Raw genomic sequence first — 15,516 nt, 5'->3', positions numbered from 1 at the left:
TGGCTCCCTTGAGGTCATTCCACAGCATCTCTACTGAGTTATGGTCTGGGCTCTGACTGGGCCTCTCAAAGTTAGATTTTCTTTTTTTAAGCCATTCTGTAGTGGATTTACACTGATGTTGAGGGTCATTGTCCTGCTGCATCACCATCTACTACACTTCAGCTGTTACACAGCCACCCTGATATTATCCTGTAAGGTAGCTTGATAAACTTGGAATATACTTTTTCCCTCTAATGGCAAGTGGTCCAGGCCCTGAAAGAGCAAAGCAGCCCCAAATCACGATGCTCCCTCCACCGTACTTCACCATTGCGATGATGTTTTCGTGTTGGTATGCGGTGTCCTTTTTTTACATCATACGTTGCTGCTTGTTCTTCCCAAACAATTCAACCTGAGTTCCATCAGTCCACAAAACCTTTTTCTAGTAGTGTTGTGGAGTGTCAAGGTGGTCATTGGCAATTTTCAGGCATGCTGCAATGTTTTTTTTTGTTGGAAAGCAGCAGCTTCATTCATGATGTCCTGCCATGGACACCATGCATGTTTAATGTTTTCCATGTAGTAGACTCATGAACAGTGATGTTAACCAGTTCCAAGTCTTTAGATGTCACTCTAGGGTCCTTTTTACCTCCTTGAGTATTCTGCAGTGTGCACTTTGAGACATCTTGGCTGGATGGCCTCTTCTAGGGATAGTAGCCACAGTACTAAATCATCTCCATTTATAGATAGTTTGTGGACAGATTAATATCTAAGCTCTTAGAGATAACTTTGTAACCCTCTCAAGGTCTTCTGAGATCTCTTTTTTTTTTTGCTAGGCATGGCCCATGTCAGTAGATGCTACTTGTGAATAGGAAACTCAAAATGTTTGAGTGTTTTTTATATGTCAAAGAAGCTCTAACCCACACCTTCAATCTCATTTCATTAATTGGGTGTCAAGATTGCCAACTCCTGACTCTAATTAGCTTATGTTGACATCATTAGCCTAGGGGTTCACATTCTTTTTCCAACCAACACACTGAATGTGTGAATGATGAATTTAACGTACAAGAACAATACAATTATGTGTGTGTTATTAGGTAAAACAGATTGTGTTTCTTCATTATTGTAGCTTAAATGATCAAACCAGATTTATACATAAATGCAGGTAAATTCCAAATGGTTCACATAAATTTTCTTGCCATTTTAGCACTGAAATATCACACTTGTCACTGTAACAACACTAGTCTCTGTAAATTACTACAAAATAATCTAGCCAATCAGAAAACCTTGAGCAGGCTCTGAGTTTTCGGCAGAACTATCGGTTACAACAGAGGACATAAAGTGCTTGGTAAAGCTGTTTGGAAACATTCTTTTTGCAATTCCGGTTGGTGCCACTAGCGGCACAGAAATTGCTTGCAGCAGCTTTAATAATTTCCATTTTTAGCAGTTGTGTGTTTTTTACTGTAAGCTTCTAATATATGAAATAAATGATATGTAATTATATAAATTACATTTAGCAAAAATGCTGACATTTCTATAGTCCACACATACATTCATCAGAGAAATGTTGGCCCTCCTCCTGTTAGCATCCCTTTTTGAATATTTGGGTCCAGGTGGGCTGTTGTATTGACATATTCCACCATTTCTTCAGCCAGTGGCTAAGACATCTGCTTGCTTGCCTGGATTCTTGGTTACTGAGCTCCTGTGCACATCTGTCTCAAGACACAACATCTGGGAGGGGTGTGGTGCACAAGCTGCTGTCAGTGTCCAAAAGAGTAATGCTGCCATGAGCCATGTGGCTGTGGTGGAAACCCAAAAGAGTTCCCCTCACCCCAGTTTTGAATCTCATCAGGAACCAGCTCTACAAAGACAACTGTCATGAAGTACAAAGAAGTAATACCCAATGAGGTTACCATTATGACACATGGTAAATAATGTTTATAAAGGCTTATTCAACAAAGAGGAACATTAGATTAAAGAAGTGCAAGTAGAAATGTGGAATATTTGTTTACTGCTGGGCTATTTACTGACCATCTGTGAAATAACGTTTAATCCAAGGTGCAGCCAAAGAGGGCAGAGGACTAGCATGGCTCTGAGTATTAAAAGAACACTTCACTCCCTAAAACGAATCGGTTACCTAACGTAACCTCGGTTCTCTCTAGATGAGGGAACGAGTATTGCGTAAGCTAGCTTACGCTACGGGAAAGATTCATCTTTTCTGAGATATTGAAGCCAAAAAATTATCCTTAATTTTGTATCATTTGTCAACGCAGTGCAGCAACTGCAGACCTTGAGCGGGCTAGCTAGCGAGCTCATTGGTTGCTCTGCGGCAACTGCTGCAGCCTATAGACGAACTTGGGCGAACTCGCGTCCAATGAGAGGCGTCCGCGGCTACTGCATCAAAGCCCGCCAAAATGGGCGTGGCTAGAGTGCATATAAGCGTAGTTCGTGAGGCTGGAACCCTGGTTTTCATTGAATGAAGCGAAAGTCGCCGTGGCGCGAAGCACGGCCGACTCACGCAATACTCGTTCCCTCATCTAGAGAGAACCGAGGTTACGTTAGGTAACCGATTCGTTCTCTTACGAGAGGTTCTCTCGTATTGCGTAAGCTAGCTTACGCTACGGGAACCCATTGTCAATGCCGTGCGCGCCAAGCATCCACTGCATGAGCCCCGGGGGTGGGGGGACCCGGGGGAGAACCTTGTGAGCGGGAAAATAATATTTGGCCGGCAAGAGTGCGGGCCAGTGTGTGTGTAATACATAAGCACATAGTGGGAAGGGAACGACAGAGCGGCGGTGCCGGTCTGTGTAGAATGAGTCCCATCAGGGCAGCTCACCAGGGGAGCTGTAGCGTATTAAACCGCTAGTAGTTTTGCCTACAGGGCGGGCACTTCCAGATTGTAAAATCTGACAAAGGTGGAGGGGGAAGCCCAGCCCGCTGCCACACATATGTCGTGAATGGAAATCCCGCTGGACCATGCCCACGATGAGGCCATGCCTCTAGTGGAGTGAGCCCTAATGCCCAACGGGCATGGCAGGTCTTTTGACGCCGTATGCGGCAGCAATAGCGCCCACTATCCATCTAGACAGTGTCTGTTTCGAGGCGGCGAGACCTTTGGTGCGCCCTCGAATGAAACGAAAAGCTGCTCAGAGCGCCTGAAAGAGGCAGAGCGCGCAGTATACAATCTCAGTGCTCTGACTGGGCAAAGGAGATTGGCGTCGCGTTCGCTATCGGATGCTGGCAGCGCTGATAGGGAAATGACCTGTGCTCTGAAAGGAGTACCGATCACCTTGGGAACATAGCCGTGTCTAGGCTTTAAAATGACCTTGGAGTCACTTGGTCCAAACTCAAGACACGCAGCGCTGACAGACAGCGCGTGAAGGTCTCCCACACGTTTGACTGATGACAGGGCAGTCAGAAAAACGTTTTTGAGTGAAAGGTATTTCAAATCCACGGATTGAAGCGGTTCGAAAGGGGGGGCTTTCATAGTTTCGAGAACTATAGAAAGATCCCAGATAGGAACCGATGGGGGGCGTGGGGGGTTCATCCTTCTAGCTCCCTTGAGGAAGCGGATGACCAGCTCGTTTTTTTTTCGCAGTGACTGGCCATGCAGGGGTTCAACGAATGCCGCGACGGCCGCCACATACACTTTGAGCGTGGATGGGGATCTGCCCTTATCCAGCAGCTCTTGTAAAAACACGAGCAGCGACGACACCCCACATGTCCGTGGGTCCAGGTCTCTGTCGGTGCACTATTTTGAAAACACAGACCATTTTGACACATAGAGTCTTATCGTGGAAGGGGCTCTAGCGTGTATGATGGTGTTTATTACCCCTTCTGGCAGAGCGACGGGTAGTCGTTGATCACCCACGCGTGCAGCGCCCAGCGCTCTGGGTGGGGATGCCAGATCGTGCCGCGAGCTTGAGAGAGGAGATCTGCTCTCACTGGGATGGGCCATGGCGCTGTCAGTGACAGCTGTGTAAGCTCCGGAACCATGTCTGATTCTCCCAACGCTGGGCTATGAGGAGCACCGAGTGACGCTGTTTCCTGATCCTCTGCATTACCTGTGGCAATAGCGAGATGGGAGGGAAGGCGTAAAGCGGGCGGTTGGGCCAGTCCTGGGCCAGCACGTCCTCGCTCGAGAAAAATATTGGGCAGTGAGAGTTCTCTTCTGACGCTAAGAGGTCTATCTCTGCTCTGCCGAATATGCGCCATAACTTCTGGACTGTTTGAGCGTGCAGGGACCATTCCCCTGGAGGAATATTGTCTCTGGACAGTCTGTCTGGGCTGTCGTTCAGGTGGCCTGGCACGTGCGTCGCCCTCAGCGAGCGCAGGTGGCACTGGGACCAACTCAGTATGCGTTTCGTCAGATGGAAGAGGTTGACCATAGGCCAAAAAACCGGAGAGCCCTCGCAGACCGCACCCCAACCCGTGTTGGACGCGTCTGTCGAGATGACTTTTCGGCGAGATACAGCTCCCATCGTCACTCCCCGCTGATACCATTCGGCCACTGTCCAGGGCTGCAGAGCTGAAATACAGGTCTGAGTCACCTTGATCGGCTGGCGGCCTGTGGCCCAAGCCCGGCGAGACGCGCGGGTGTTTAGCCAATGCTGAAGCGGGCGCATGCGCAGTAAACCCAGCTGAAGTACTGCTGCGGCTGAGGCCATGTAACCTAGCACTCTCTGAAATTTTTTCAGAGGCGTGAGGCTGTTCATCTGAAAGGACTCGGCTGAACACGGTGCGCGCGCTGTGTAGATAAGCGAGCCGTCATTGCCACGGAGTCTAGTTCTATTCCAAGGAAGGAAATTGCCTGACTGGGCTGTAGTGAGCTCTTGGTCCAATTGACTGCAAGACCCAAACTGTTCAGATGGCTGAGGAGAACTGTTCTGTGAGACAGAAGCTCCGTATGTGACTGTGCCATAATCAGCCAGTCGTCCAAATAGTTCCGACTCGCAAGCCCTGACTCCGCGAGGGGTGCGAAGCCGCGATCCATGCACTTCGTGAGAGTACAGGGTACTAAAGACAGGCCGAACGGAAGGACGGTGTATTGATAAACCTGGCCGTCGAAGGCGAATCTCAAGAATGGCCTGTGACGGGGATTTATCTGAATCTGAAAGTAGGCATCGTTCAGATCGAGAGAGATAAACCAGTACCCCTGGCGCGTATGCGTGAGGAGTTTCCTGATTGTAAGCATTTTGAACGGTCTTTTTGCAAGCACCTTGTTCAAACCCCTGAGATCTAATATTGGTCTGAGGCCGCCGTCTTTCTTGGGGACAAGAAAATAAAGGCTGTAAAACCCCGACTCTCTATGGCCCTTTTGCACAGAAGGTTTGCTATTTCTGAACGAAGCATGCAGGCTGCTTCCGTGTTCACAATAGTTTCGAGCCGTGCTCTGAAGCGGGGAGGGCGGAGATCGAACTGTAGCAAATAGCCCTGTTTTATTGTGCTTAACACCCATTTGGATATCCCTGGGATAGCTTCCCACGCTTTGAAGCTGTAACGCTAGAGGGTGAATGGCCAAATCGCCCTGATGCCGCACACAGCGCGCTGAACAGAATGTGTGAGCGCACTTACTGTGCTTATGCATGACTGCTCGCAGACAGCAGGGACAGGCTGTTCTGTGAGTGACTTCCGATTGAGGTGAATGGGGAAAGAGTCACATCTGTTAAGTGATGCGCGAGCATAGTCACGGGCACGGGACTTACATACAGAGAAGTGTTTGCTGGCCGTGTGACAGAGCGGGCAGAGAATGGGCGCACGACGTATTCGTGAGCGCGCTTATTGACTCTAACACTCGAGCGGGCTGTGTCTGCTTTATGTGAGTGGGCTCTGATCGGGACACGGAAGTGTAATGCTTGTGTGTAGAGGTGAACACTGGATTGTGGGCACATTTTCTACACATAAGGCTGGTCATGTGACAGAGCTGCCAGAGAAGGGCGCCGCACGGATTCGTGGGCGCGCTTATTGATTCTAACACTCGAGCGGGCTGTGTCCGCTTTATGTGAGTGGGCTCTGATAGGAACACGGAAGTGTAATACTTGTGTGTAGGGGTGAACACTGGATTGTGGGCACATTTTCTACACATAAGGCATGTTTGCTCTTTACAAGATTTCTTTGGGTCGCCGTGAAAACGGCGCTTGAGTGCAGGCAAGCGGGCAGTATCACCGGCTTGTTGGCTGCTGAATCCACCACTGTAGTAGCCTGAGAGAGGGGACTGACAGGGGCGAAGCTTTGACGGTGGTCCGCCGCGGCGGGACTGAGCCGCCGCTTTTTCAACAAGGCTAGGAGGACTTCGGTTGCTCAGGTTTCAGCGCAACCTTAGACCGAGGCCCGCAGGGGGGCGGCGGTCTGCGGCGGCTGTCTGAGCGCGATCGAGGGCAGCCGCCCTGTCGACGCTGAGAAGTCTGACTTTGTTGAGCTGGGTGCTGTGAAGAGGCTCGTGCAGGAGGCTGGTCACGTGGGCGGCCTGCAGAGGAGCTAGCGCGACGCGGCAGGAAGAGGTTCATGGCTTGGGTGGCTTTCTGGACTTCTGAAAAGCGGTCAACAATGCCACTCATCGTGGAGCCGAAGAGACCGGTCGGAGACAGCGGTGCGTTGAGGAACATGGAGCGCTTTGCTTCTCCCATGTCGGCTAGCGTTAGCCACAGATGTCTCTCGGTCACAGTCAGCGAGGCCATGCACTTCCCTAGAGCTTGGGCTGCAGCTTTGGTGGCGCGAAGGGCGAGGTCCGTCGCACTTCTTAGATCTGTAACAGCCTCTGGGTGCCTGCCTTTCTCATCCCACTCCCGAAGAAGGTCCGCTTGGAGGATCTGTAAGACGGCCATGGAGTGCAGAGCAGATGCGGCTTGGCCGGCGGCGGAATAGGCGCGGCCAACATAGGCGGAAGTCGCTCTGCAGGCCTTAGACGGGAGCACTGGCTTAGACCGCCATCTCGCAGAGGGCGGGCAAAGGTGTGCTGCTACCGAATCCTCGACCGGGGGGATGGAGGAGTAGCCCTTGAGTATGGAGTTCCGGCAGGAAGGGAGCGGTCCGGGCCACGGGTGTTGCGCGGCGACGGCTCTGAAGAAAGCAGCCGCCGAGTCTGTTGGGAGCCTGCTCAGGGGCGGTGACCACTCGAGCCCGAGGCGGTCGACGGCCTGTGTGAGGAGGCGTGTTAGTTCCCTTCGACCCGGCGCGGGTCCTGCTGGATTCCTGGGCCGAGGAGGAGGCGTGGGAGCCTGACCATTCCTCGCTGTCTGAAGCCATGATGGAACAGCCCTTATCCTCCGCCTCGTCCTCCGAGATGGCAGCAGTGCGGCCGCTGGGCGGCAACTGCGCGTCCCGGGGGGGCGGGGAGGGTGAGAGCGATGCTCGAGGGAGAGGCTCCGTGAGGCAGTCGCTTCTATCACCGGTTCTGGCAGCCTTTGGGAGCGGCACTTTTTCCTGCGCGGCGGAACGGAAGGCGGCGCGGCGCGGCGACATCGGAAGCTCCTCGCAGAGGTCGCATCCGCCTTCAGCGAGGGCGAGCTCTGCATGCCCCAGTCCCAGGCAGAGAGCGCAGATGATGCGGCGGTCTCCGGCGCTGAGAGGGGCGTGGCATGAAGCGCAAGTGGTGCGAAGAGCTTCGCTGAAGAGATGAAAAAATTAAAACCAGGGTTCCAGCCTACGAACTACGCTTATATGCACTCTAGCCACGGCCATTTTGGCGGGCTTTGATGCAGTAAGCGCGCGGACGCCTCTCATTGGACGCGAGTTCACCCAAGTTCGTCTATAGGCTGCAGCAGTTGCCGCAGAGCAACCAATGAGCTCGCTAGCTAGCCCGCTCAAGGTCTGCAGTTGCTGCACTGCGTTGACAAATGATACAAAATTAAGGATAATTTTTTGGCTTCAATATCTCAGAAAAGATGAATCTTTCCCGTAGCGTAAGCTAGCTTACGCAATACGAGAGAACCTCTCGTAAGAGAACTCACTCTATATTGTGTTATTTTTCCTTTGGAAAAAAAGGAGAATTTTGAAGAATCTTTACAAAGATCTTTAAATATAACGACCGTTCATAGTGACCAAGTCTGTCAAGCTCCAAATAGGACAAACAAACACCCTAAAATTACTTCTTACGACTTTTGCGCTCTATTCCAATTCTTCTGCCATACGATGGCTCTGTCATTGTACATTGATAACCTTCCCCTCTAGCAAGCTGTTAATCGCATGGACTATACTTTTATGGTGCTTTTTTCCTTTTTCAAACTTGACAGATGTGGTTACTATGAATTTATGGAAATAAGGACTTTTTCCCTTTTCTATATAGTTTAACAGCACATTTCTCCTTTTGAGTTCCAAACTAATAACAGCATGCAGGTTTGGAACAACATGATGGTGGGTAAATAATGACAGAATTTTCATTTTTGGGTGAACTATTCCTGTAAACTCCCATAGCAAAAAGAAATCACTTCAGTGATGTCATAAATGTGCTGTGCAAAAATGTATGAACAAATATGACCTCCCACTTCAAATCAATGACTTTTCTGGGTTTCTGAGACCCCTTGAACACCTGCCATGCTCTAGATCCACTCAATTGCTCTTACGAATGCATAACAAAATGATCTACGCTATTGCTAAATGCCATGTTAACCACATGAAGGGAAGTGCAAGCACCCACGGGTCAAGTCTCAACTCAGCCAACCTTAGTGGCTAAAGTGTCCTCTTGCACAAAACATGGATTCATACACATGGAGGTGGAAAATGTAATGTCATGCATATGTTGGCAGTCAAGGCAAATTAGGCCAGCATCTGGACAGGCAGGAAAATGAATGGCTCACTCAGCTAAGAACAGATTTGGTCAAGGGCCACAGGCATCATGGTACAGTCATGGCAAGAACCAGGCACAATACCCTGACACAATTGCTGGATAAGGAATTGCTTTATTTTGGGGTTTATTTAGAGTAGCTTACCTTATTTTAGATCTTTTGATTGTGTTGCAGCTGAACTGACCTTGTAAACTACATTTATGGTGACATATGATGACTCATTATTAGTAGTTGCTCATTATTAGTGGCGCTTGCTAAAGCATTTAGGCAAGCTATTGATCACACTTAGGATTTCAGGAAATCATTGCTATTCTCTATTGCCATGCCCAATATCCATATCCATACACCCCATGTTAAAATTAGGCCATGTATATGTCTAAAAAAAATTAAGTTTAAAATTGTGATAAATAAACAAGAAACAAAATCCTGAACACTGCTGTTGCTTGCGAATAAACAATTTCATGAATTAAGTCGGCAGTGTGTGTACACAACCACCCTACAATGTTAAAAGTCCCCCCTCTCCTCTTTCTTTAATTTCTATTAATCAAAAACAGTGTCAAAATGATTGGTTTTCGTTTCTGCTCTAACGTGACGTCACATTAGAGCAGGCCTCGCCCACGATGGGTGACAGACTCAATCCTGTTACATAGATCCTCCCTTGAGTGATCTACACACAGTCTGCCATTTTTTTGCACGCTGGAGCAGATACAGAGAGAAGAAGAATGTCTCAGCTTCATAAGCGTCATTAGTGTTCTTTTGTTGGCTGTAAAATTTTACATAAGAGTCTTCATGTACTCAGATGCAATGGACGCGTTTTGTTTTTGAAGGAAATGAGTACCAAAACATACAAAAATGTGTGTTTATTTGTGCAAATAATTTTACACCGGACTGCTTTGTGAATGAAAAGCAGGATTTTCAAACAAAAATATTCTAAGTAAGAACTGTATGTGTTTCAGATTTATATACTGATGTAAGTAATCGCACTTTATATTTAGTGAATGTTTGCAAATCGCCTTTCTGAATGTGCTTGTTAGCTGAATCCATGGCTAATGCAGCTGAAGTTACCATTGTCTCTGATTGTATTCACAGAGACCAGAGGTATGTCCTTATTTTTGTCGTTATTTTATTTTTGACCCGAAAACACTTACTGTCAGTTACCATTGTCTCAGATTGTATTCACGGAGACCAGATATACATTCATACATATATGGCTGACCTCCGGTATTTACGCTGTCAGTTATATATGAGCCGTAAAGGCACAGCCCTCTTCCAGAAAGGGGGAGGGAGCAGCAGCTCATTTGCATTTAAAGAGACACACACAAATTCAGCGCGTTTTTGATTCCACCCAAAAAGAGACATTTATAAAATGGTATAATAAATGATCTGTGGGGTATTTTGAGCTGAAACTTCACAGACACATTCTGGGGACACCTGAGACTTATTTTACATTTTGTAAAAAGGGGCATAATAGGTCTCCTTTAAATTTGTAAAAGCAATTAAACCTAAAAATGTATATTTGCTTACTGAAAATAAACATTTTAATTTAGGCACTGAAAGCAAAATGTGAAAGTGTATTTAAATATTTTACATGAGATAAATTGAAAAAAGAAAACAAAACGTCAAATATCACATTTAAATAAAATATCACATTGAATAAACAGAACAAAATGCAGAGTCAAATTGCAAACATAGAATAACTGGTCTGGATGAAGGGTTAGGCAAAAGTAAAAAATGCTGAAAATACTAAATAACGAAAAAAATAAATAAAAGAGACAGCAAATAAAAATAATCTTTTATTGGTGGTTCCAGTAAGAACTCCTATAAAAAAAAAAATTTTTTAAAGACCACAGACAACATTAAAATGCAAGACGACTGGTAAAAATTGTCTAGTAATGTCTTACAATGATGCATTTTTAACTGTTCAGCGGACAAAAACATTTCGTATGGACATCATTTTCCCCAATTATCTTGTTCTGACAGGTGGGTCTTTTAACAAAGCAAACAGACATCTTAGAATTCTTCAATGCATTCCTCTTGCATAGGCAGCATCATATTTCTTAGTGTCTCTGAAAGAACGGTGAGCTGCAATTGTAATAACCAGATTACTGTTTGGGTAAAAGTTTTATTTCCGTGTGTGAGGAGGGAAGTGAGCATCGCACCTTGATTACAGATAAGCTGTCTACCTCTGCAGCATACCCACAGACACTTACACCCGCTCGCTCTCTCACACACAGAGCCTCTGCCGCAGTGCAGGGCTCAGCCAGCTCATCAACAGCCATCAGTTGTTCCCAGATTACTGTATCTGTGTGTATCTCTCTCTCTGTATCTCTCTCTCTCTCTCTCTCTATCTCTCTCGTAGGGTCAGTAAGCCAGTCAGTAAGTCATACTTTGTGTGCCCTCGCTATGATTAGTGTGTGTCTGAGTGGGAATGATGTTTTGATATTTGTTCATTGTGGCAACACATTTCAGATGTTGCTCCTCCCAAATATGACATTTCCAAACCCGTATGACTTTCTTTCCTCCATGACACAAAAAATGAAATGTTAGGCAGAATGACAGCCTAAGAAATAGGCAGAAAGCCATATGAGTCTGGTAAAACATGCACTCAAAAAAAAAGTAAAGTAAGGGATTACTCTCATATTTTCAGTAATTTAATTAGTTACTTCTGATGTAATTGTGTTAAATACTGTATAGACTCTAGAACAATTCTATATAAATCAATAATGAATTCAAAATCGAAATTTTACGTCTAATGTTAAAATTTATGTTTCCTAATTTAATGCTGCCATCTTAATTTCTTTGGCCAGTTCATGAATAATTTATTTGATTTTATATGATTTATTCCAAAGAATTTAAAGAACAATTTTATGTCTATCCTTGTATTTTTCACCTGGTCGAGGTTGATAAGGGTTTTAGAAAGTAATGCAATTACTTTTAAGACAGAGTAATTAGTCCAGTAATCTAATTACATTGTAGAAGATGTAATTATTAGTTAGTAACTTACCCAACACTGGTTCCAGTTTTGAAAGTGTAAGGACAGTATAACTGTTGCACTTTCAATCAGGGCTCCAAACTGTGACTAAAATGATCACAAATGGGACCCATAATAATTGACTGCGACAATAATTTTAAATCTAGTCGCCATTGGCAACAGTCATGTTGTGTGCATTCATATGCGGTTTTGTCAGATATCATCTTGTGAGACACTGAATACATTTTTAGAGCGCGCACCACCAGTGTGTCTCTAGCCTCTTTTCACCCGTTCTGTTGTGATTACCCAAAAACCCAAAATCACAGATCTTAATGACTACAGACCTGTCCCGCTCACATCTATGGTCATGAAGTCATTTGAGAGCAACACTGGACACCTGCTGGACCCCCTTCAGATTGCTTATAGGTCTGTGCATGATGCTGTCAATACTGGAGTGCGTTATATCCTGCAACACCTTGACAGACCTGGGACTTATGCAAGGATCCTATTTGTGGACTTTAGTTCAGCCTTCAATACCATCATGCTTGATCTTCTCTCAACTAAACTTTCCCAGCTCTCTGTGTCATCCACAATCTGTCGGTGGATCACAAGTTTTCTGACAGATAGGCAGCAGCTAGTGAGATGGGGAAAACTCACAACCGGGACCCTCACTATTAGCACTGGTGCTCCTCAGGGATGAGTTCTCTCTCCACTGATTTTCTCCCTGTACACGAATGACTGCACTGCAAAGGACCACACTATCAAGCTCCAGAAGTTTGCGGACGACACTTCGGTCATCAGCCTCATCCGTGGCAGAGATGAGTCTGCATACAGAATGGAGGTTGAACAGCTGACTGTCTGGTGCGGTCACAACAACCTTGAGTTGTACACATTCAAAACAGGGAGATGATAGTGAACTTCAGGTTCACTGTAAATGTCCTATTATTTGTGTATATTTATTATCTTACCTTGTTTTATATTCCGTGTCTCGCTGTAATAGCGATGGTAAGGTTTGCATCAGGGCATCGGCATAAAAGTTAACGATGTGATGCATCGATTTAAAAAGTGTGCATCGGATACAAGTTGGCATTTGTATCGCGATGCATCGTTTCTAACATATTTACATCGGTAAAAAACGATTTATTTATATGTAATTATTAGTAGATGCGCTATACTTTTATTATTTGGAAAGTGACCAATAATATATATGTAGATTGATTTCCTCTTTAAACTGTTTCTCAAGCGCGTTCTCTCATCACCACTGCTGAACATGATATATCACAACACTACGGAGACCGAGGCGTTTCTGGGAGTCACATAGAACAGGGGGTGCCCAATAGATCTACCAGTCGACCGCAAAGGCAATGCTGGTAGATTGCACAAAATTTAAATGTGCTTTCGTTAAGTTTTGGTGTAGCACAGTGCTAAAAAGCATTTAAGTTAACTAAGTGCTAAATAACTTAGATTGAAATTATTTTAAAGTTATACAATATTAGAATTTAGAAGTAAGCACAAGAAACAAATTTATTGTAGTTCATATCCATTCTATTCATTTTAGGTAAAATAAAAGGGAGTTGTAGTTTGATATACAATTGTGTTTGTTTCAAGTATGTGTTTAATTTATTCTAAGAGTTTTTGTTTAAAGGATTTCATTGGTGAAGTGAAATGTATAATGTAACATGTAATATTTTGATGTTTGGTGGTAAAAAAATATTTTACTATATGATTTTTGTATGCATGGAATGACGTGAGGTGAAAGGGCGGAACCCTGAGAAAATAAAAGACGATATAGCTGAGGAGAAGTTGCGTCGAGGATTTGCTCCATGCTTTAGAGGTTAAACTGAAAAATAGAACGTGACAAACGTTGTATATTTGCCAGTTGGACTTTGTTTAGGTCTTGTGCACACAAATCGGACTGAATTGTGAACTTGGAAGCCGAACACTTTGTAGTTGTTGACGTTTTGCTGAAGTTAACGTCTCGTCACTGAGAGGATGCCTGTCGCGTGAGTGATTGTCAGCCCCTGGTCATCGCACGTGAGAGACTGCCTGTGACGGTGTGGTAATTCGACGGAAGAACCACCACTTGGGATTAAGGTATTTTTTAATTGTTTCTTTTGCTCCAAAGGGAGTGAAGGGGTCATTTTGTTTGGCCACACCGAACACAAGCGACGCTCCAGGCCTGCAACGTTTAGCTGTTAAGTTTTAGCTCATTTGCCGGCAAGGACTGGGGTGGGTGAATCACGGGTAGTGTGTGTGTGTGTGTGTGTGTGTGTGTGTGTGTGTGTGTGTGTGTGTGTGTGTGTGTGTGTGTGCGTGTGGGCCCGCGTGTGTGTTTCGTGATGTGTTATGTGCTGTATTTTAGCCTACAAGTCCACTCGGTTACTAACGTAACCTCGGTTCCCTGAGAGGAGGGAACGAGTATTGCGTAAGTAGCTTACGCTATGGGGAAAACTCCGTTTCTCGAGAAATATTGAAGTCTTTATGTAAAACGCATTGCAGCTGCACAGCAGACAGTAATGAGCGAGGTAGCTCGGTCATTGGCTGTGCTGCGGCAACTGCTCGAACCAATGACAGGGTGACTCTGAACGCGTTCGCGCGCTCAGAGCCCGCCGAAATTAGCATAGCCAGGCTATATAATGGGCACCCCGTCATACGAGTTCCTTTAGGTTCAATCGACTGAAGCGAACTGACCAAGCACAAGCACGGCAGCTTACGCAATACTCGTTCCCTCCTCTCAGGGAACCGAGGTTACGTTAGTAACCGAGTCGTTCCCTATCGAGAGGTCTCTCCTATTGCGTAAGTAGCTTACGCTATGGGAACACCATGTAAAAGGCAGTGCGTGCTGACTTCGCTCTATAAAGCCAGAGGCAGATGCCTGAGCCTTAAAGCAAAGTGATTATTCCACGAGCCGGCCAACGGCGAGCTACATAATGGGATAGTATAGAGCCCTTCCAAGGTGGTCCATGGTGGGCGCTCATAGTACAAACACAAGCACATATCTTATGTACTGAGTTTTCTATGTACTGATATGCATAAAAAATCCTTTAAGTCAGTCAGAGGCAGACCTTGTAAGGGAGGAGATAATGCTCAGCATATACATACTCCAGTCCATTCTACAGTCAGGCTGATAGAATGTTGGAATGCATTTTTTTCTATGTACTGATATGCATAAAAAATCCTCTAAGTCAGTCAGAGACGGACCTTATAAGGGAGGATATAATGCTCAGCATATACATTCTCCAGTCCATTCTACAGTCAGGCTGATAGAATGTTGGAATGCATCTTTCTATGTACTGATATGCATAAAAAATCCTCTAAGTCGGTCAGAGACGGACCTTATAAGGGAGGAGATAATGCTCAGCATATACATACTCCAGTCCATTCTACAGTCAGGCTGATAGAATGTTGGAATGCAATGAGGGGACCTGTAGGTTATAAAACCTGATAAATGTCGAAGGCGAGGCCCAGCCCGCGCCGCACAAATATCTTCAATGGGTATCCCACTCGACCAAGCCCACGAGGAGGCCATGCTCCTCGTAGAGTGAGCTCTGACGCCTAAGGGGCATTGAAGGCCCTTGGCTTCATAAGCTAGCGCTATAGCATCCACTATCCAGCGTGATATTCTTTGCTTTGAGACTGCGAGACCTTTAGTGCGGCCGCCAAAGCATACGAATAATTGTTCCGTCTGTCTGAACAGGGCAGAACGTTCCAAATATACTCTGAGCGCCATGACCGGGCAGAGTAAATTATCGTCGCTTTCATCTGCTGGGGACGATAGCGCTGCCAGAG

At 45.9% G+C, this 15,516-nt stretch overlaps 1 protein-coding gene across 1 annotated transcript in view; it reads left to right on the top strand.

The window, feature by feature from the left end:
• The window catches only part of zgc:158263 (ceramide kinase family protein), an 867,176-nt gene that overhangs the window by 240,778 nt on the left and 610,882 nt on the right, over positions 1-15,516 (top strand). The gene's annotated exons all lie outside the window — the stretch shown is intronic.

This window comes from Xyrauchen texanus, chromosome 25 (genome assembly GCF_025860055.1).
Source record: "Xyrauchen texanus isolate HMW12.3.18 chromosome 25, RBS_HiC_50CHRs, whole genome shotgun sequence".
Taxonomy (NCBI): domain Eukaryota; kingdom Metazoa; phylum Chordata; class Actinopteri; order Cypriniformes; family Catostomidae; genus Xyrauchen; species Xyrauchen texanus.
This window is presented reverse-complemented; position numbering and strand designations above follow the sequence as displayed.